The following is a 21,790-nucleotide window of genomic DNA, read 5'->3' on the forward strand; positions in this document are numbered from 1 at the left end:
CGCTTGTTCGCTGAGCGGCTCGTTGAGCGGCTCACTGAGCGGCTCACCGAGCGGCTTGCCAAGCGGCTTGCTGGAAGGTTCCGTCCCGGTGAGTTTAGTTTGCACGCTTCCGGCAGCGGACGACTTTACCCGCCTCCTCGCCAGTTTCCCGGCCCTCACGCGGCCCACCTTCTCAGCGGTGGCCGTTAAACACGGGGTGGAGCACCATATACCCATGGTCGGGCCGCCGGTCTATGCCCGGGCACGCCGACTCGAACCCACGAAGCTCGCCATGGCGAAAGCGGAGTTCGCCACGCAGGAGCGGCTGGGGATCGTACGGTGCTCCAACAGCGCTTGGGCTTCTCCTCTGCACATCGTGCCGAAGCCCGGCGGAGGATGGCGGCCGTACGGGGACTACCGCCGGCTCAATGATGCCACCACCCCCGACCGCTACCCGGTCCCGCATATCCAGGACTTTTCCGCCCGGTTGGCAAACACGACCGTGTTTTCCAAGGTGGACCTCATCCGGGGATACCACCAGGTCCCCGTACAACCGGGCGATGTCCCGAAGACGGCCGTCATCACCCCTTTCAGCCTCTTCGAGTTCCTGAGAATGCCTTTCGGGTTGAAGAATGCGGCCCAGGCATTCCAACGGCGTATGGACAGCGTCTTGCGCGACTTACCTTTCCTCTTTGTCTACCCGGACGACATCCTAGTCGCGAGCGCGTCCCGGGAGGAGCACCTGCTCCACCTCCGCACGCTTTTCGAACGCCTGGGCCAGCATGGCCAAATCATCAACCCCGCCAAGTGCCGTTTCGGCGTCGCCACCATCGACTTATTGGGGCACCACATCACCAGGCACGGGGCCGTCCCTTTACCGGCCAAGGTGGAGGCGGTCAGGGATTTCCCGCGGCCCCGCACGATCAAGGGGCTCCAGGAGTTCCTGGGCATGGTAAATTTTTACCACCGCTTCGTGCCCCACGTCGCCCAGCTCCTCCGCCCGTTGCACGAGGCCCTCCAGGGCAAGCCGGGCAAAGGTGACATCGCCTGGTCGGAGCCGATGGCCGCGGCGTTTGCGGGCGCAAAGCTGGCCCTGGCCGATGCCACCATGCTGGCGCACCCGGCGCCCGATGCACCGATCGCCCTCACCACCGACGCGTCGGACAACGTGGTGGGCGCGGTGCACGAGCAGTGGGTGCGTGGTGCTTGGCAACCGCTGGCGTTTTTTAGCCGGCAGCTTCGCCTGCACGAACGGCGCTATAGCACCATTGACCGCGAGCTGCTCGGGCTGCACCTGGCGGTCCGACACTTCCGCCATCTGCTGGAGGGCCGCCCGTTCACGGCTTTCGTCGACCACAAGCCCCTTGTGTTCACGATGGCCAAGGTCGCCGAGCTATGGTCGGCACGGCAGCAGCGTCACCTCTCGGCCGTGTCCGAGTACACGACGGACATCCGTCACGTGGCGGGTAAAGACAACCCGGTGGCGGATTGCCTTTCCCGGTCCGTCGTGCACGCTGTCCACCTCGGAGTCGACTATACCCGGATGGCGGAGGACCAGACCGCCGACCCCAGTGTCCAGGCCTTGCGGACTGCCGTCACGGGCCTCTGCGTCACCGAGGTGCCGTTCGACGCCGCGGGCGCGGCCCTCCTATGCGACGTCTCCCTCGGCCGGCCACGCCCCATCGTGCCCGCTGGCTGGCGGCGCCCAGTTTTCGACGCCATCCACGGCCTGTCTCACCCGGGCACGAAGGCATCCCAGAAGCTCGTCGTGGCGAAGTTCGTCTGGCATGGCCTCCGGAAGGACATCCGTGACTGGGCCAGGACGTGCCTCGCGTGCCAGCGCGCAAAGGTCCAGCGCCACGCCCAGGCCCCGTTGGCCCCGTTTTCGGTGCCCGAGCGTCGGTTTGACCACGTGCACGTCGACTTGGTGGGACCTCTGCCCCCCTCGCGGGGGTTCACCCACCTCCTCACCATGGTGGACCGCACCACACGGTGCCCGGAGGCCGTCCCATTGGCAGCGACGTCTGCGGCTGATGTGGCGCAAGCCTTCATCACCACTTGGGTTGCCCGGTTTGGTGCCCCCTCGGACATCTCATCTGACCGCGGCCCCCAGTTCACCTCGGAAATCTGGGCCGCGGTGGCGCAAGGGCTCGGGGTGAAACTACACCACACCACGGCCTACCACTCCCAGGCCAATGGCCTGTGCGAGCACTTTCATCGCTCAATGAAGGACGCGCTCCGGGCCAGCCTCCGCGATGGCGGCTGGGTCGACAGACTCCCCTGGGTCCTGCTGGGCCTCAGGGCGGCGCCCAAGGACGACCTGCGCACGTCGTCGGCGGAGCTGGTCTTCGGGCAACCACTGCGGGTACCGGGTGAATTTATCCCCGACTCCACGGCTCCTTGGTCCGCGGCGCAACAGTGCTCCGCCCTTCAGGAGACCGCCCGGAGGTTCGCCCCGGTGCCGACGGCACACCACGGTTGCCCGCCTTCCCACGTCACCCCGGAGCTTCGCACGGCGAAGTACGTCTTCGTCCGGCACGACGCCCACCGGGCACCGCTACGGCCCCCGTACGACGGGCCCTTCCGCGTGCTGGAGACCGGGGACAAATATTTCACCATCGACATCGGCGGTGCCCCGGATCGCATCTCTGTGGACCGCCTCAAGCCGGCCCACCTCGATCCGGACCACACCCCGCAAGCAGCTTTGCCTCCGTGTCGAGGCCGCCCTTCGGCGGCCGGACCCTGGGCACCCCCCAGGCCCGCCGTCCCGCTACCCCCCAGCCCTGCAACCATCGCCAGGGGGCGTTTCGGCCAGGTCATCCGGCTTCCTCGCAAACTCACCCTTCAGGTGCGCGGGAATTCTGGGGGGGGGGGGCGCGTGTGGCAGGCACAAGGGGTAATAATTCCGCGCACCAGTGGGTGGCGCGAGTGCCCAGGCGGGGAACGAAAGCACATGCCCTGCCTTTCGACCGATCGGCCACGCCCGGGGACTAGGCATGGCCTCGGGACATATATGCGGGCTCTAAGCTCGAGCCCGCCCAGTGCTGAAGTACGAGATTTGAATAAAGACTCTTTGTTATACCAACGCGTTGTGGCCTACCTCTCTGGCAATCGAGTCGTGTGTGCACAGCACCACAACTCGCTCATTTTAAGTCGTACAAGCTAATGCGACCACTCATTCTTCTGGGAAGTATCCCATGCACATTCTGGTTACACTTATAACTCACCTAAGTCTTTATAAGTTCATCAAATACTGACACCGCGATTGACATTCGCTGAGGTAAATGTTGATATCTCTTCTGACTTCTGAGGTTAAAAAAAAAAAAAAAAAAAGTTTAAAGCATTATACGTATCAAACGATACATTTTATGAAACGGGAAAATCTAATACACACTTTGGTGGTTTTAAAATGACAGAATATGTCTTTATTAGAAAGAAAGAAAAAAAGAACCTTGAAGACGACGCTGCTAACAAAATACACCGCACGAACGCATAACCATAATTCTCATAATTCTCTTCATTAACAGTATGGACCTCAAACATCCGGGGCCTTCGCTCAAACCTGACTGATCTCTCCATACAGGTTGCTTCTGACAATCCAGACTTGATCTGCTTAACAGAGACTTTCCTCCTTCAAGATGTCTCTGATTCCTTAATATCTCTTCCTGGTTACTCCCTCCTCCGGTATGACAGACCTGAGCCTCGGCCTGGTGGTGGGGTGGCTATCTTTGTCAAAAACTCTCTTCCTCACTCTCCTTGCACTGCTCTCTTTCCTCCTCACCCGCAGGAGTACCTCTGGTTACGGCTTCCTCTCCGCTCCCACCTTTTGTTCATATGTGTTCTGTACCGTCCCCCAAACAGTGATGACTCCATCTACATTTCAATGTCTGACAACATGGACCAACTTCTATCCACTCATCCCAACTCTCTCTTCCTCATATGTGGTGACTTCAACTGTCATCATGCCACCTGGTTGGGTGTGGGTTCCTCTCTCACTAGTCATGGCACCTCAGCAAAGGACTTCTGTGACTCACTGGGATTGACACAATCTGTCAATTTCCCGACCCGGATCTCAGCCAATGGAGTATCTTCTCTTCTAGACTTGGTTATGACAAACTTCCCTGCTAATGTCTGCTGCTCTTCTTCTGCTCCAATCGGTTCTTCTGATCATGTGCTTGTCAAAGTGGACATCTCTCTGGCCATTCTCAGAGAGCCTCCTCAGCGTCGACGAGTCTGGCATTTCACTCAGGCCGACTGGGACGGTCTTCAAGCAGCCATCAATCGTCTGGATTGGTCTCCCATCTCCACTGCCTCTGACATCAATTCTTCCTGGGAATTCTTCCAAAGCAAACTGATCTCTCTCATGCACAGATTTATCCCATATCGCCTTCAATTGTCTTACCCTTCCTCCCGTCCATGGTACACTGAATCTTGTGGTGAGGCAGTTGCCCTGAAACAACTTGCCTTTGCCTCTTGGAAGGCTAATCCAACTGAAGGAAATCTCAGTTCCTTCCACCAAGCTCGGAACAAGTGTGTGTCTACCCTCAGGAGTGCCAGGAAGCACTATCTCTCCTCACTCAAGAATGAACTCTCAAACCTGTCTCCTTCCTCCAAATCCTGGTGGTGTCTGGTCAAATCCGTTTCTGGTGTTTGTTCCCCCTCCATCCCCTCCCTTACCTCAAATGGCCACACAGTTGACATCGCACGTGACAAAGCCGAATGCCTCAACTCTGTGTTCGCCTCAAAATCCTTAGTCCCAAACCCATCTCTCTCTGTTCCCACCTTTCCCAGTCGAACCCAACTGCTCCTGGACTCTGTGTCCTTCTCTCCTGACAAGGTGGAGGAGTTTGTGTCAAACCTCGACTCTGATTCTGCAACTGGACCAGACGGCATCAGCCCACGGGTCCTAAAATCCTGCTCTGCCGCTCTATCTCACCCTCTCTCTGTTCTTTTCACCCTATCTTTTGCTCAAGGTCATCTGCCAGCATCCTGGAAATCAGCTCACATTATCGCTTTACACAAAAAAGGTGCAAAAACAGATCCTTGCAACTACAGACCAATCAGCCTGCTCCCAATTATCAGCAAAGTCATGGAATCCATCATTGCTTCGGATATGAAATCTTTCCTCTTCTCCAATGGCTTGATCTCTGATCATCAATTTGGTTTCAGACCAGGTCACTCTACTCTGGACATGCTGCTTCTGCTGTCTCAACAATGGATGGAGGTCCTCAATGCCAAACAGGAAATCAAAGCTGTCTCCCTTGACATATCAAGGGCCTTTGATACGGTCTGGCACCCAGCTCTGCTCACCAAACTCTCCTCCTATGGTATCCATGGAAATCTCCATGCATGGCTTGCGGACTTCCTCTCTGGTCGTAGTCAACGTGTGGCCCTGAATGGATTTCTCTCATCTCCCCTTCCTGTTCAGGCTGGAGTTCCCCAAGGAAGTGTGCTGGGCCCTGTGCTTTTTCTGGTCTTAATCAATGATCTCTCTGACTCTCTGGAAAATCCTCTCTATCTCTTTGCTGATGACTCCACTCTCTGCCGCTCCATTCCTCTTCCCTCAGATCGGCAGTCTGCAGCCTCCTCACTCTCTGAAGACCTGGACAAAATCACAGACTGGTCAAACAAGTGGAACATGTCTTTCAATCCTGACAAATCTCACTCTCTTACTATGTCTCTCCGAAAAGATCGACTGGACAACCCTCCCATCTACTTTCTCAACAATCCTCTCCAAGAAGTTCTGTCACTCAAGCTTTTGGGTCTCACTATCTGCCATGATCTTTCTTGGGAAAACCACATTTCCAAGCTGGCCTCCAAAGCCAGTCGCCGACTGGGCATCCTCCGTCGTGCGAAGTCCTTCCTCGGCACACCTGAGCTCCTCACCACATACAAGGCTTTCATCCGCAGCTCAATGGAATACTGTTCTCCCCTATGGGCTGGTGCTCCTGCCTCACACCTGGCTCGGCTTCACGCTGTTGAATCCAAAGCTTTCAAAATCATTGGAATCTCCCGCGATGAAGCTATCTCTGAGGGCCTTTCACTCACTCACCGCAGGCAGGTAGGTGGCCTTTCTGTCTTCTACCGACTCCTCTCCGGCCTTGCTCCCCCAGCTCTCTCTGTGCTCTGTCCCCCAAATATTCCTACAGGTCGCACAAGATCTGCCAGCAACCCTCTGATGGTTAAACTGCCGAAATCTCGGCTCTCTGCTCACCTTCACTCTTTCATTCCTCTTTTCTCCCGCCTGTGGAACAAACTCCCACACTCCCTTCAATCCCTCTCCTCCCTCCAGGTCTTTAAAACAGCTGTTCACCACCATCTCTTATCTTCCCCCATCCATAACCTTGATCTTTTCTACCCCCACTAATTCACCCCAGATCCACCTTGTTTGAAATTCCAACTTCTTTCCTGGAAATCCTGGCAGTGTCCATATGTTTTATACCTCTCCCACCCCCCCCCCCCCCTTCACATGCCTCCCCCCCTTCACATGCCTCCCCCCCAAAGCCCTCTCCCTCCCACAGATCTCTCGATGTCTCCATGTCTCTCGGTCCCTGCTCTCAAATGTTGTGTTTGTGTCCTTCCCCCTCTCTCCCCATCTTGTCTACGGCTCCCGATGTTATTTGTTTTATGTGTCTGTTTGTCTTTCTGTGTGATTAATGTTCGCTCTTTCACGAGCCTCGATCTTGTATACAAAAAAAAAAAAAAACAAAAAAAAACACGAGTTTAAACTCCATTTACAACAAATATGAAAACTATTTTCATATCACAATGTTAAATATAGAATATATAGAAGATAATGTTTAAAAAAATGATCCCTATCTTCCAATGGTAAACAATCCTTCAAAAAATTCCTGGATCCGGAATAATATCCTGAGCTTCACCAAAAACTAATCAATTCTCCCTTATCCCAAGGGCAATCATCCCACCAACTTTCATTTAAATCCGTTCAGAACTTTTCCAGATATCTTGTTCACACACACACACACATACACACACACACACACACACACACACACACACACACACACACACACACATACACACACACACACACACACACACACACACGGACACGATCGAATGCATTACTCCCTGACGGGAGTAATAAAGAGTGTTGAACTTTTTGGAGATCTTTGAGGAATGTGGTTTAATTTGGACACGTTTATGTATGGATGTTGTGTAGGGTTTTCTTAAACAGTATCTAAAGCTCAGGGGAAGGAGCTTGTCCATAAATCACATGTAGCATGAGCAGACCAGGAGACAAAAATGTACTTTTATTACATTGATGAACAATGATTAACTTTTGCAGGAATTACAAGAATACTAGCGGGGTCACCCGTGGGATTCCCACGGGTGACCCCGCAAGTTTGCATTGACGTTCGTCGATGGACTCGTTCGCCCGTCTCATTCGTTTTCTTGCTACATCCTGTTCAAGTCTGCGTTCTTCATCGATCGTCTCATTCATTTTGGAAATATAAGTTTCCAAGCAGCGCATGAATTGTCACGATCCTCAAGAGGAATTTGTCTCGTAATCATCAAATGATAAATGGCAAGTAAATTACATTGTGAAAATTTAATATTTCAAATAGACCTATTTAAAGTGTATGCGCAAATAACTAATAAATAAAAAAACGAAGAAATATGTCTCGGTAATTTCCTGAACTCGGTAATTTCTCGGTAATTTTACTTCCGGCTAAAAATGTTGAATGAAATAAAAACGAAGAAATATATGTCGTTTTGTGCCGACTGTCATCAAAGGTAAACGGTGAATTCACTCGGTTTATTCGGTTCGGCTCGGTTTAAAGAAAAAGCGATAATGTCGAAATGTTGACGTCTGTGTCATGTTGGGCGGTGTATGATACTTGTTGGCTGTTGGGCGGTGATATGGTGTATTTTTAAAAATATATCTCTGCGTTTTCCCGCGTTGCTGACACCGAGTCTAAAACCATGATGGTGAGTTATATTGGAGATAAAGGCGTGAGAGAGACTCAATGGCCTTGAAGTTACAGGCATTTGAGAATTCATTTCGTTCTATAAACGGCAACTTTCATCGGATTTTCTTCTCTTTTTTTTTCAACCGAGTCTAAAACTATGTTAGCGACTGTGAAAAATGAAATGATATATCGAATTTAAAATAGATATCGACACATTGCCGTCGGTGTCATGCTGGGCGGTGTATGATACACCATGACGCGATTTTAAAAAATATATCTCTGCATTTTCCCGCGTGTGTGGAATGTTTGTGGAAAATTAAAGATTTCAAATAAACCTATTTAAAGTGTATGCGCACATAACTAATAAAAAAAACGAAGAAATATCTCTCGGTAATTTCCTGAAACATATTTTACTTCCGGCTAATATGTTGAATGAAATAAAAACGAAGAAATATATGTCGGCATCATTGTTGACGTTTTTGTGACGACTATCATCAAACGAAATAGTAATATATCATAACGGAAAAGCAAAAGCGAATTTTTAATATATATCGACACTAGACAACTCTTGTATGGTGCTGTTCTCTATTGCGTTCTCATCTTGTCTAATACTGCGCATTGTTATTTGCATATTCTGTATCTATTATCTTATTCTAATATCTACCATCGCTTTCTTTGTCTTGCAGATTGATTGTTCATCGTTGTTGCTAATAAACCTGCATCCAATTGATACATTCTTGTTTATGAACAATCAACTCATCTGAAGATGCCTGCTGCAGTCTGCCCCTTCCCGAGCTGTGTCTACGTTACTGACAGCACCGACAATGCCGTTGCTGCTATCCAGCTCTCCATCCACGCCATGACTCACACGTCCATTGCACCAGCCAAACCGGACAAAGTCAGCCGTCCTCGTATCCAAACCGGCGGCACCAGCGAAGATTGGCAATATTTCACCAGAAGATGGGATGGTTACAAGGCAGCGACCCAGATAATCGGCAATGATGTTCGCGTTCAACTCCTTGAATGTTGTGATGATAATCTACGACGTGACCTCCACCGCAGCAACCCACGCATTGAAATCAAGGACGAGGCAGCTATACTACAAGCCATTCGGTCCCTTGCTGTCCGAGAGGAGAATACTATGGTGTCCCGCGTCAACCTCCACAACATGCGACAGGACCGAGAAGAACCAATTCGTACCTACGCAGCCCGTCTGGCTGGTCAAGCTGAGATCTGCAAGTTTTCTGTTGTATGCTCATGCAATCCCCCTACTGATGTCGACTACACCAAGGACATGGTTCGCGATGTCCTATGTCGGGGACTCGCCGATCAAGATATACAACAGGACATTCTCGGCGATCAAAATCAGAACATGAGCTTGGAGGAAGTTCTCATTTTCGTCGAGGCCAAGGAAGCAGGGAAACGTTCCCAGAATGCCTTGCTCGATAGTGAAGGCGCTCATGGCGCAAGCCAATACAAAAACTGGAAGAAAAAAAGAGCCCTGATCACTACCGACAAGCAGGCGGCCATTTGTAGTTATTGCGGCAAAACTGGTCATGGCAAACAGCCGAACATCGACCAAAGGCGTCAATTCTGCAATGCCTACGGGAAAACATGCAGTAAATGCGCCACTCGCGGCCATTTTGCACATGTCTGCCGGGGAGGCACGAAAAAGGCGGACAACAAACCTACGGATAAATCAATGGATGCTCATGATGTGGAAGAAAGCAGCCAGGTCCACGATCTCCTCTGCTCTGTCACGGAACGAGAAACGGCCATTTGGAAGCCGCAAATTAAAAGGGCCATGGCCACCTTGTCAACTCCACTACACCTCGACCACCATATATTTGACCACCTTTCTGGCTGGACCAAGAAGAAGTCTCAACCACAGCCGTACATAAAACTCATAGCACGGATCGATAAGGAAGCTTATGATCATTTCGGCCAGCCACTGTCATCCCGACCAAAATCGGCCAGGCTCCAGGCCATGGCCGACACTGGCTGTCAAAGCTGCCTCACAGGACTTAATATTTTCCACAAACTCGGGCTGCGTAATGAAGACCTGTTACCTGTCAACCTGAAGATGAATGCTGTTAACAGTGGAAGGGTCCGGATTATCGGCGCCATGCTCCTCCACCTGTCTGGTCGCACAGCCAATGGCGACATTATTGAAACCCGACAAATCTGCTACATCTCACCTGACACACGGAACATGTATCTCAGTCGTGAAGCATGCGTCGATCTAGGCCTCGTGTCTAGTAGCTTCCCAACCATTGGCGAATCCAACACAGTTGGTGCTGCAGTGGCAGCAGTTATCGATGCAAATTGTAACTGCCCGGAAAGATCGCTTCCCCCTACACTGCCTACATCTATCCCATTTCCGGCCACTGACGAGAACCGAGAGAGGCTGGAGAAATGGCTACTGGAGTACTACAAAAGCAGCACATTCAATGTCTGCGAACACCAGCCACTACCCCACATGGAAGGTCCGCCTCTCACACTGATGGTTGACCCCGAGGCAACACCAAAAGCGGTGCACACCCCAGTGCCTGTCCCCTTACACTGGCAGGCAGAAGTCAAGGCTGGTATCGATCGCGACATCAGGTTAGGGGTTCTGGAACCGGTGCCAATTGGTGAACCAGTTACATGGTGCAGCAGAATGGTCGTCTGTCCAAAGAAGGACGGGACCCCACGGAGGACAGTTGATCTGCAACCACTGAATGCGCACTGCACACGTGAGACCCACCACACCCAGTCACCCTTCCATCAAGCAATGGCGGTGCCACATAACACCAAAAAGACGGTAACAGACGCCTGGAATGGCTATCACAGCGTTCCAATCAGAGAATGTGACCGCCATCTGACAACGTTCATCACACCATGGGGCCGATACCGTTACTGCACCACTCCCCAAGGTTACATCGCTTCAGGTGATGGATACTCCAGACGATTTGACGAAATTGTATCGGACTTCAAAAACAAGTCCAAATGCATTGATGATACCATCATGTGGAGCGACACATTGGAAGAGAGCTTTTTTCAGACATGCAACTGGCTCGACCTGTGCGGCCGTAATGGGATTACGCAAAATCCGACGAAATTCCATTTTGGTCAGGACACGGTCGAATTCGCTGGATTCGAGATCACCATGGACAGTGTACGACCATGCCAAAGGTATCTCCAAGCGATACAGGACTTCCCCACACCAAAAACAATTACTGACATTCGCTCCTGGTTTGGGCTAGTCAATCAGGTAACATACTGCTTCAGCATGACCGAGAGGATGCGACCTTTTCGGGACCTCCTAAAACCATCCACCCCCTTCTACTGGGATGCAACACTACAATCCCTATTCGAAGAATCAAAACGACTCATCATATCTGAAGTCGCAAATGGGGTCCGGATCTTTGACAAGGAACGGACAACATGTCTCGCAACTGACTGGTCGAAGGATGGGATTGGCTTCTGGCTCCTCCAAAAACACTGCAGATGCCCTGGTGAAACCCCACAGTGCTGCCCCGATGGCTGGAAAATCACCCTTGCTGGAGGCCGCTTCACCCATGCAGCGGAGTCGCGCTATGCTCCGATAGAGGGTGAAGCTCTAGCAGTGGCGGACAGCCTGGAAAAAGTAAAGTATTTTGTGTTGGGATGCAAGAACCTGATTATTGCCGTCGATCACAAGCCCTTAATCAAGCTTCTTGGCGACAGACGATTAGAGGACATCCATAACACGCGGCTTGCCAACTTGAAAGAAAGGACTCTAGCATATCGTTTCCGAATTATCCACATCCCGGGAAAACGACACTGCGTACCAGATGCGATTTCACGACATCCGTCGGGTGCCAGACCATCGGAACGACTGCCACTGGTGGATGACATTTCCTCCCTTATGGATGTGGCCACATCGACCACACTAAGACAGCACACCTTGACTGGGCTGTGGACCACAGATGACGACACTGGCATGGAAATGGCTATTTCTATGGCAGCCATCAAGACGCTCGATTCTGTGCGGTCCGTCACTTGGGACGATGTTCGGGACGAAACAGCAAGTGACACTCAGATGCTGCAGTTACTCAATTCTATTGAGCAGGGTCTACCTGCCAGTCGGGACGATTTCCCTGTGTCCATTTTGGAATACTTTCCCTTCCGTGAACACCTCTACACTATTGATGGCATAGTGGTCTATAAGGGGAGGATTATCATCCCACCGAAGCTACGGAAGCTTGTCCTTGAGAATCTTCATGCTGCTCACCAAGGAGTCACGGCTATGACCACCCGGGCCAGCAGCTCGATCTTTTGGCCTGGAATCACTCCCCAGATTCATGAGATGCGCAATTGCTGCTCACACTGCAATCGGATGGCCCCATCGCAACCAAGCGCTCCACCTACAGCCTCAGCTGAACCTGCCTACCCTTTCCAGTACGTTTGTTCAGATTACTTTCATCACAAGGGTCGGAGTTATTTGGTCACCGTTGATCGTTACTCTAATTGGCCAATCATTCAGCTAACAACTGGCGGGGCACAAGGCCTAGTGAAATGTCTGCGGTCGAACTTCGCCACTTATGGTATCCCCGACGAATTGGCATCTGACGGTGGGCCAGAATTCACGGCACATGACACCCAAGACTTCTTGCGTCGGTGGGGCGTTAACCATCGGTTGTCATCCACTGCCTTCCCACACAGCAACTGTCGTGCCGAGATCGCAGTCAAAACATCAAAAAGAATGATCACCGATAACACTGGTTCCAATGGTGAACTAGACACTGATCGGTTCCAACGTGCAATACTCCAGTACCGGAATGCACCGGATCAGGACACTAGGTTGTCTCCAGCCATGATCATCTTCAAGAGGCCAGTCAAGGACTTCATACCCATCATCCCAGGCAGATACTTGCCATCGGACACCTGGCGGGAAACACGCAACAATCGTGAGGAAGCTTTGCGCATTCGGCATGCCAGGGAGATCGAAAGACTCTCTGAACACACGACAAAACTACCTCCACTGGCCGTCGGGGACCATGTCCGGATCCAGAACCAGACCGGCCTGGAACCACGAAAATGGGACCGGACCGGAACCGTGATTGAGGTAAAACAATTCGATCAATACGTTGTCAAGGTGGATGGCTCCGGAAGAATCACTCTCCGGAATCGTAAGTTCCTGCGACGTTTTACGCCTTTCAGCATGACAACTCCCACTACGACTGGCAAAAGTGGCATGCTGCCAAGCGTTATGCCAAGTGTTATGCCAATCGTACCGAAATACTTAATGTCTGGTACCCAACCCATCGCCGCTCCAAGAGTCTGTCTCAATCCTGTTACCACTCCCCAGAAGGGTGAACCCCAACATGTCATTGCGCCGGGCTTACCATCACAGACACTCCGCTCCACCACCGCGATGACACCACGCGCGAGAGTCGCTAACCAACCACATGTGCAGACCACCGCCACACCTCCACAGTCAGTGCCTATTTCTGCCCCCTTGACGGTTCGGGTGATGATGGACCAGCTGGAGGGGACTCTGGCGTCAGACAGGGCGATAGTGAACCACCCACCGAAGACTCCCACAATGGACCAGGAAATTACGAACTGCCCTCAGAGGACTCCGACGATTGATCGGGTGGTGACGGGCCGCCCGAAGCGAATTATAAAACCACCAGCCCGATTCAATTCAGAAGAATATCAATTATAAACTCATGTGATCCTTTTTCTCGGTCTCCAGTTTTCGTTCTATTCTGTGTCACAATTGAACGTTTTTGGGAAAGGGAGATAGACAACTCTTGTATGGTGCTGTTCTCTATTGCGTTCTCATCTTGTCTAATACTGCGCATTGTTATTTGCATATTCTGTATCTATTATCTTATTCTAATATCTACCATCGCTTTCTTTGTCTTGCAGATTGATTGTTCATCGTTGTTGCTAATAAACCTGCATCCAATTGATACATTCTTGTTTAGACACATTGCCGGCGGTGTCATGTTGGGCGGTGTATGATACACCATGACGCGATTTTAAAAAATATATCTCTGCATTTTCCCGCGTGTGTGGATTGTTCTCAATTATTGCTGACACCGAGTCTAAAAGTAAAACCATCGATAAAAATGAAATCATATGGTGAGTTAGATTGGAGATAAAGGCGTGAGAGAGACTCAATGGCCTTGAAGTTACAGGCCTTTGAGAATTCATTTCGTTCTATAAACGGCAACTTTCATCGGATTTTCTTCCCGTTTTTTTTCAACCGAGTCTAAAACTATGTTAGCGACTGTGAAAAATGAAATGATTTATCGAATTTGATTTGAAATAAAACTGGGAGAGAGAGGAAGACACCACGGGCCTACAAAACAGGACTCAAAGCTATGCGAGTTAATAAAATGGTGGATATTTGTTTATATGAAGCCTCTCCCAGAATGGGTGGAGCTATGGGTGGAGCTACTCTGCAAACCGAGTAAGCCACACCCCGGACAGACACCCAACAGATAGACAGACAGACAGACAGACAGAATCATCTACGGCTATTATAATATAGATGTTGGACAGAAGTGAAATTTTACATCAATCACAATAGTGAAGTTTTAGATATATTTTAAAGAAGTTTTAGATGAATTAGAGTATATGAGTTGGCTGAGCACAGAGGGGAGTGGTCAAGGCATGGCAGGAGCTTGGTCTATTTTTTAAATCTGACTTCCATCAAGTAGTTTTCGAGTAGGAGAGTTATCCCCGGCACTTTGAGTTAAATTGGGGTCGGGTTTTCCCAACACGATGGAATAATATTTACAGTTTACGATGGAATAATAATATTATATGAACAGTGATGTGGCTTTTATTGAAATTCTACAAATACTGTTTAGATTTTGATGACAATTATGAACCTGCCGCGACTGCGGAAGTGGACAGATGACGGCAATGCGTGGGTTTGATAATATCCAAATACAACCATCATTCAATCGTAATGTTAAATCGTTAAACATTAATCGTGTTAATCGTTTTGTTAAAGTATCAATTGATGATTGGAATTGAGTGAATACAATTACGATTTTGAATTCGTAATTGTGTTCACCCAACCGTACGGAACTTCACATCAGGATTTAAATATTTGTTTATGTCACGAATGTTGTTAAAAGTTTATTTTTTATATTAATTTTATTTAATTTGTGATTGGAGTTATGCTGTTTGGAATGAAAAAAGAGATATCGAGTTCAAGTGAATGATGAAATGCCATGACGGTTTCTACTTTCTAAACGTGAATTCACGGATCGCCATATGCAGATTCGCCATTGACTGGGTATGGAACAAACATACACGTTTGTTTGCCAACAGGTACGTTTTTCATGGAAGTCCTTCACGAACTTGCTGTCCAAGTCTGACATGCGACTGAAGGTGCTACAGGAATGTGGAATTTATTGGTTTCATGCTTTAGCATTTGCCGTTTCTGCATTGTTTGTTTGCTTCTGGCTTCCCACCAGTGCTTAGCACGGGTACCTCACTAGTTATTTAAATTCCTCAACAGTGCCTCGGACCTCATCCCTTGTAAAGGGAAAAGGAGGAGAACAACAATGACACTTTTATACATCTCCCCCAGCATGGCCAAAAACTTCAAACTTCCTGCCCTAATATTGCATTCACCTGGTCCCAAGGGAATTTGAATTGCAAAAGGGCCAATCCCCAAGGGGATTGCTACGCCCCTTATCTGTGCATGCAGATAAGTAGTCGTAGTTTTACGGATCCATCACTTTCGCCTTTGTTGTTATTATATACTGTTAGGATTTTTAGTTTCAGGTAATATTGTTGTTAAGATTTCTGTGTGAAATGGAGATGACTTTAGTAAAAGGTTAAAATGAATGTTTGTGAAGGAAAAAGAAAAACGCGGCAAAGAAACCGGAAGAGAGGAGGTGATTGGCAGGGAGTAGACAGCCATGAGAGAGATACAGCCGTGAGTCGCATCAAGGCTGCGTCCGGACTTTTTTATTTTGGACACGGATGAGTTGAGGCTTCCCGGGAAAGGGATTGCCCGTGACATCGTCACCTATTGCGATTGCAATTCAACCTGCGTCTCAGGTTTTATCACCAAGTCTGAGTTATTGTTGGCGGGAAAGTAAGAGTCTCCATTACAGGCCAATGTGCCATTTTGTCCTCGAAGAGGCATTCCGCTTGGTGCACCTTGTTTTGTCATTGGGATTTCCATATCGACATCACCGTTTGTAGCGCCGTTGGTTTCCATATCGGCTCAATAACCATATCGACTTCTCGCCTCGTAACTCCTCGTTCGCAGCCGCGCTGATAACTATTGTTCTCATCCTTCTGCACGACTTCCACCTTAAACCAGCGTGGGGATCCGCGCACGGACTTTTGGGGAATGTTACATTCCACTCACGTTTGGCATAACGTGAGTGTATTGCTTTGAGAGCATTAGGGAATGATGGTACCATCATAGGTATTGTTCATTTGATGCAAGTGCTATATTCATGGTACTTTCTTTAATAGTGTTATTATTGTGTATGTGAGAGTTCTTAATACAATTGTTTTGTTCTACAATTGCACTGGCGTGGTTTTACCATGGTTTATTAGAACACTCAAAATAACAAATCTTTCTGCCGTGTTCCCGCTCGAGACTCTGAGGGGCACCGTAACAGGGGTTTGGGGAGGTAACACGTAACAATAGTTGTAGTAATAGCATACTGTGTCCTCTATTGTTCATGGCTTCAGGATGTAATTGAGGCAATTGAGTTCCATTTACTATCGGAACGTTTTGTAATGTTCTGGTACTTTATAACTTAATATAATTCAGTTTTCTAATATATGCATTTATGAAATGGAAAACTGTGGTCTTGCCATCGAACAGCATGTTTGAGAATATACAAACCACGTGGAACTGCAGATTACCTGTCAATGAACGCAACATTTTCCTGATGACAAAACTACACTCGGCAATGCCTTCTGGGTATTTACCTTCATGTCCTCTCTACATTTAAAAAATAAGTTATGACAAGTTATGACAACCACTACGTGACAGCTCATTCAAGGTTCTCATGCAATTTCAGGTGGCAGGAATCAAACAGGTGAGCAAAACCATCCACCCCTTGTGTTATCCCGTATCCCTCATCATTACCCACATCCCTTGTGTGTCCGTCTCTATCTATTTTCTCCCCTTGGTCATGCTGTTGGCATTTCCCCTTTCTCTTTCTGCTGTTCCTTTTATTTTGTCGCGTCGTGATCCGTTATGTTTTCTAGCTCTTCCCCGAGCCTCGACTCGATACACAAAAAATACTTTTAACCTACATTTAATTGTAAAAATTACTTTTAGCCTACATTTAATTGCAAAAAATACTTTTCGCCTACATTTAATTGTAAGAAAAATACTTTTAGCCTACATTTAATTGTAAGAAATCCTTTTAGCCTACATTTAATTGCAAAAAATGCTTTTAGCTTACATTTAATTCTAAAAAAATACCTTCAGCCTACTCCAATCTCCTGCCAACTCCTTACTCCAATCTCCTGCCAACCCCTTGCTCTAATCTCCTGCCAACCTTCTTTCAGTTCTCTCCCCAACACCTCCCACATTTCTCCAACCTTCCATTCTCCGGTCCACACCCCATATTGTTACGTTTGTGAAGGTAGATGGAGGAATCCTATAGTAAAGATAGGATTGTATAGTTATAGCATGGACCGTGGACGCGTCGGAGACATCTCTATGTATTTAAGTAGGGAAACTGTAGCTTAAGATTGTTTATGAGTCGTCACACGAGGGGTGAAGCTGTGTTAACTAGATAGGGATTAAAGTTAGTTTTCCCCCAGTATGTGACTGCCCTCTCTGGCCTTTTCCCTACCTCTTTTACAACTACAACTCGGCCAGCCATGCAAAGCCTCCATTAAACAACAATAACCATCCACTGCATGCCGACAGAACTCAGAACATAGCCAATCGGACTAAGCCCCGCCTCCAAAAGAGCGGGGCCGGCAGACCATGCCCCTGAAGTTCTACATTGGTCAAGAGGACATGGGGTGATTCAATAGAGCTCGACGATTGGTCGGTGTGACGTCAGGAGAGAAGGTTCTGGAGAGAAACGGACGTTGGTAAAAAGGACTTTGAGGAGAAAGGAGAGAAGTTTTTTTTGTCAGGGTGGGCACCTGTGAGGAGAACTGTAAAAGCTTTTGGTGCTTTTTGGGAGCTCTGAAAGTGGAATTGAGGAGGTTTTGGTGGCTGTAGTGTTCTTCGGAGGCGGAGAGAGCCGTGAGCGACGCGAAGGAGGTCGGTCGTTCTGTCTGCTTGCCTCTCGCCGGTGGCTGCTATGGGCGTGGCGCCGCCACCATCTTGTGCGCTTCCCATGTAGTGGCTTCGAGCTTCAACAACCACCAAGCCCCTAAAATCCATTTTGGACCAGAGCTGAGTGCCCACCGGCTAAAGGGATTTTATTTTATTTTACTTGTCCCCTTTGGTGTATGTATTTGAGTCTGCATGTGAGGTACCTTAGTTAGAATTTTAGTTTTTACTTCAACTTTTATTTCGACACTTTTGTATTATGTTGATTTCCATTAAATCATTATTGTTAAATTTCCTTGTCATGTCTGTTCGTTGTGGGTTCCGGATTAAACCCGTGTGCTCTGTTCAGGTAAGCTCTTCACATCCTTCACCTCCCGCGCGACAAACCAACCGCCAAACCAAAATCTCGGAATTAAAGACTGTTTCAGTTATCTGTCACCGGTGATCTCAATCGCCGGTGACATCACAATATTTATATACCTATATTATTCCTGAATACACACTGTATCACCACTTGAACATTCAGACTGCAACTCAAAAACTACTTTTCATTTGACGAATTCTGACAACCTTTTCTACCCGGTGGAGTGACTCACAGATTCAGAACAGTGATGTTCACGTGACACCATGCCCAAAACACGTCCCTGATCTCACTACTCGCGTCCGCTGTCATTAGTTGGTAGACGTTAAAGATGCCACAGTGTCCTTTGTGAAGAGTAGGTGAGTTATTCCCGGTATTCTGGACAAATTCTTAATTTCTATCTGACTGACTGCTGACAATCTTCAATGGCAAACCACCAAGGAAAACCTAACTGTAGTACTGTGTACGGCCGAGTGAGGCCGCTGTTGGCACGGCCGAATGAGGTCTGCCTGGATGGAATAAAATGGCGCTTGATTCTCTCCATGCCTTCTCATCATTGCGCTAAAAACACCACATTAACCCTTGCCCAGGAACTGGTTCGGGAGCACAGATGCTGCGCAGGATGGTACATTGATCATGATTATGATCTTACCCCAGTGGGAGGGTGTGCCAGAGGCCCAAAGATAAAGTGCAATGATTTCGGGTGCAAGATTACATTGTCATGAAAAGGCTTTTTCAGACATTTTGAAGAAAACATGATCCAGGAATTTTATAACCGAGCAGTCTTTCACAGCAGAGCCCAAACTTTTGAAAGTCTTCTGCTTGGGCTCCCACTAAACCAGAAACTATTGTTGGAGCTAAAAAGATAGAGGCTTCCACTGTGGATGTGTTCATCGTAGTGTTGTAAGTGGTGTTTCAATCTATACTCAAACTCTTCCTATATAGTTTTATACATGTGTCAAAAACAATAGTTTTGATACATTTTTATTCTCTATTCCTGAGGAATTATTGACATTCGTATCTTTTCATTGAAGTTCGACCTAAACAAGGCTGAGCGCCACTAAATGTGAAGCTCTACAAAGAAAAAGAAGAGGAAAAACTGCCAGAACCTTCACCTAGTCCTGAAACAAGGAAACCTCTTCACATGACTTGCTGTGCATGAAGGGTAACTCGGCCAGGTGGAAAAATACCTTTTCCTTCCCCCCATTGGGTGTTTTGTCGATTGTAGAAGACACCATATCCACATTGGACGGTAGTTGGCTCCGAAAGGGAGCTCATCCGCCCTTTGTCAGGTGTTGTTTCGCGTCCTGGATAGGTGGCACAGTCACCCTCCCCACGAGCAAAGCCAATGAGGGGTGTCGGTTTCGGAGCCGACAACCCGACCATGCGGCAGGTAGCACTGGGTTACATGTTTCCAGTGGCAGTCAGGAGATTGACCTGACTATGACCTATGTACGTATGTACTACAGAACTTGCTCAGATCAACAGATCTTGATCAGGATCGGATTATCTATCTATAATTCCACTAATCTCTGTGTGTATGTTTGTTTGTATGTTTGTATGTTTGTATGTCTGTGACCGCTGTTTCTCGACAACTACCGGTCCGATATACTTTAAACTTGCCAGGTATATTGCTGGGGACCCGAGGATGTGCCTTTTCAAGGTTTGAAATTAATCGGACAAGTAGTTACCGAGCTATGTCCAAAAACGATTCAACCAATCAGAGAGCAGCGAGCTATCACGTGTGCCGAACGTGGCGAACAGACTCTGCCTCGGACGGCACATTTGAGAGCGTATTCATTTATTTCACGTTGGCAAACTATGTTGGCGTTAAACTATGTTTTAAAACTAATTAAAACTACTTTGCGATTCATCGTAACTGCGATTCGTAACTGCCGTTCGCTTTGGCTTTGCGAATGGACCAAACCATTTCATGTAAATAGAGGGGGGGATTGTCACCGTACTCGCAAGCCGTTCGCTTTGGACCAAACCATTTCATGTAAATAGAGGGGGGGGATATAATTTTAGATATATATATAGTACGGGCATGCCCTAGTATTATAAAATGTACAAAGATAGGCTCAATACCATTTGAAGGCAAACAAAATATCACTTTAAAACTTAAAGTATTTTGATGACCAAACTTTTTCAAACAAAAACAGTGACTGGTTTATTTACCAAGAACACATTTCAAGAACCAACATTGTACTGATGTGCACATGTTAGATAATCTCGTTGAAGGATGATTATTTATTTTAACTCCTTTACTTTCCTTTTCATAACACTTCCCACATACTTTCTCTCCCTCCCTCCCTCCACCTCTCTCCTTCCCTTCCCCTCTTTCTCTTCCCTCTCTCCCTCCCCCACCTTCTCTCTCTCCTTCCTTCCCCTCTTTCTCTTCCCTCTCTCCCTCCCCCTCCTTCTCTCTCTCCTTCCCTTCCCCTCTTTCTCTTCCCTCTCTCCCTCCCCCTCCTTCTCTCTCTCCTTCCCTTCCCCTCTTTCTTTCCCTCTCTCCCTCCCCCTCCTTCTCTCTCTCCTTCCTTCCCCTCTTTCTCATCCTTCTCTCCCTTCCCCTCTTTCTCTTCCCTCTCTCCCTCCCCCTCCTTCTCTCTCTCCTTCCTTCCCCTCTTTCTCATCCTTCTCTCCCTCCCCCTCCTTCTCTCTCTCCTTCCCTTCCCCTCTTTCTCTTCCCTCTCTCCCTCCCCCTCCTTCTCTCTCTCCTTCCCTTCCCCTCTTTCTCTTCCCTCTCTCCCTCCCCCTCCTTCTCTCTCTCCTTCCTTCCCCTCTTTCTCATCCTTCTCTCCCTTCCCCTCTTTCTCTTCCCTCTCTCCCTCCCCTCCTTCTCTCTCTCCTTCCTTCCCCTCTTTCTCATCCCTTTCTCGCTTCCCCTCTTTCTCTCCCTTCCCCTCTTTCTCATCCCTCTCTCCCTTCCCCTTTTTCTCTCCCTCTCCTCCTTCCCCTCCTTCTCTGGCTCTCCTTCCTTCCCCTCTTTCTCATCCCTCTCTCCCTTCCCCTCCTTCTCTCCCTCCTTCCCTTCCCCTCTTTCTCTCTTTCTCTCTCCCTTTATTTCATTCTCCTTGTCTCTGTCTCTGTCTACCCACGTCTCACCCCACCCCACCTCTTATTGAATTGCCTTCCGACACAATTATTGTTGTGGACCCACTGTTCAGAGAGAACCAGGGATCTTGAACAATGATGATGGACGCTTCCCAGCTGATGATCTGGATGGCGATTGATGTATTAGGAACTTATCAAACT

At 48.7% G+C, this 21,790-nt stretch overlaps 1 long non-coding RNA gene across 1 annotated transcript in view; it reads left to right on the forward strand.

The window, feature by feature from the left end:
• LOC137419311 (uncharacterized) overlaps positions 1-15,816 on the forward strand; it is a 36,390-nt gene extending 20,574 nt beyond the window's left edge. The window contains exons 2-3 of the long non-coding RNA XR_010982824.1: positions 15,231-15,290; positions 15,764-15,816. This is a non-coding gene — a long non-coding RNA (uncharacterized LOC137419311). The remainder of the gene's footprint in view (positions 1-15,230; positions 15,291-15,763) is intronic.
• Positions 15,817-21,790: the final 5,974 nt, after the last annotated feature.

Source organism: Myxine glutinosa, chromosome 1, assembly GCF_964187855.1.
Source record: "Myxine glutinosa chromosome 1, kmMyxGlut1.1, whole genome shotgun sequence".
In the NCBI taxonomy this organism is placed as follows: domain Eukaryota; kingdom Metazoa; phylum Chordata; class Myxini; order Myxiniformes; family Myxinidae; genus Myxine; species Myxine glutinosa.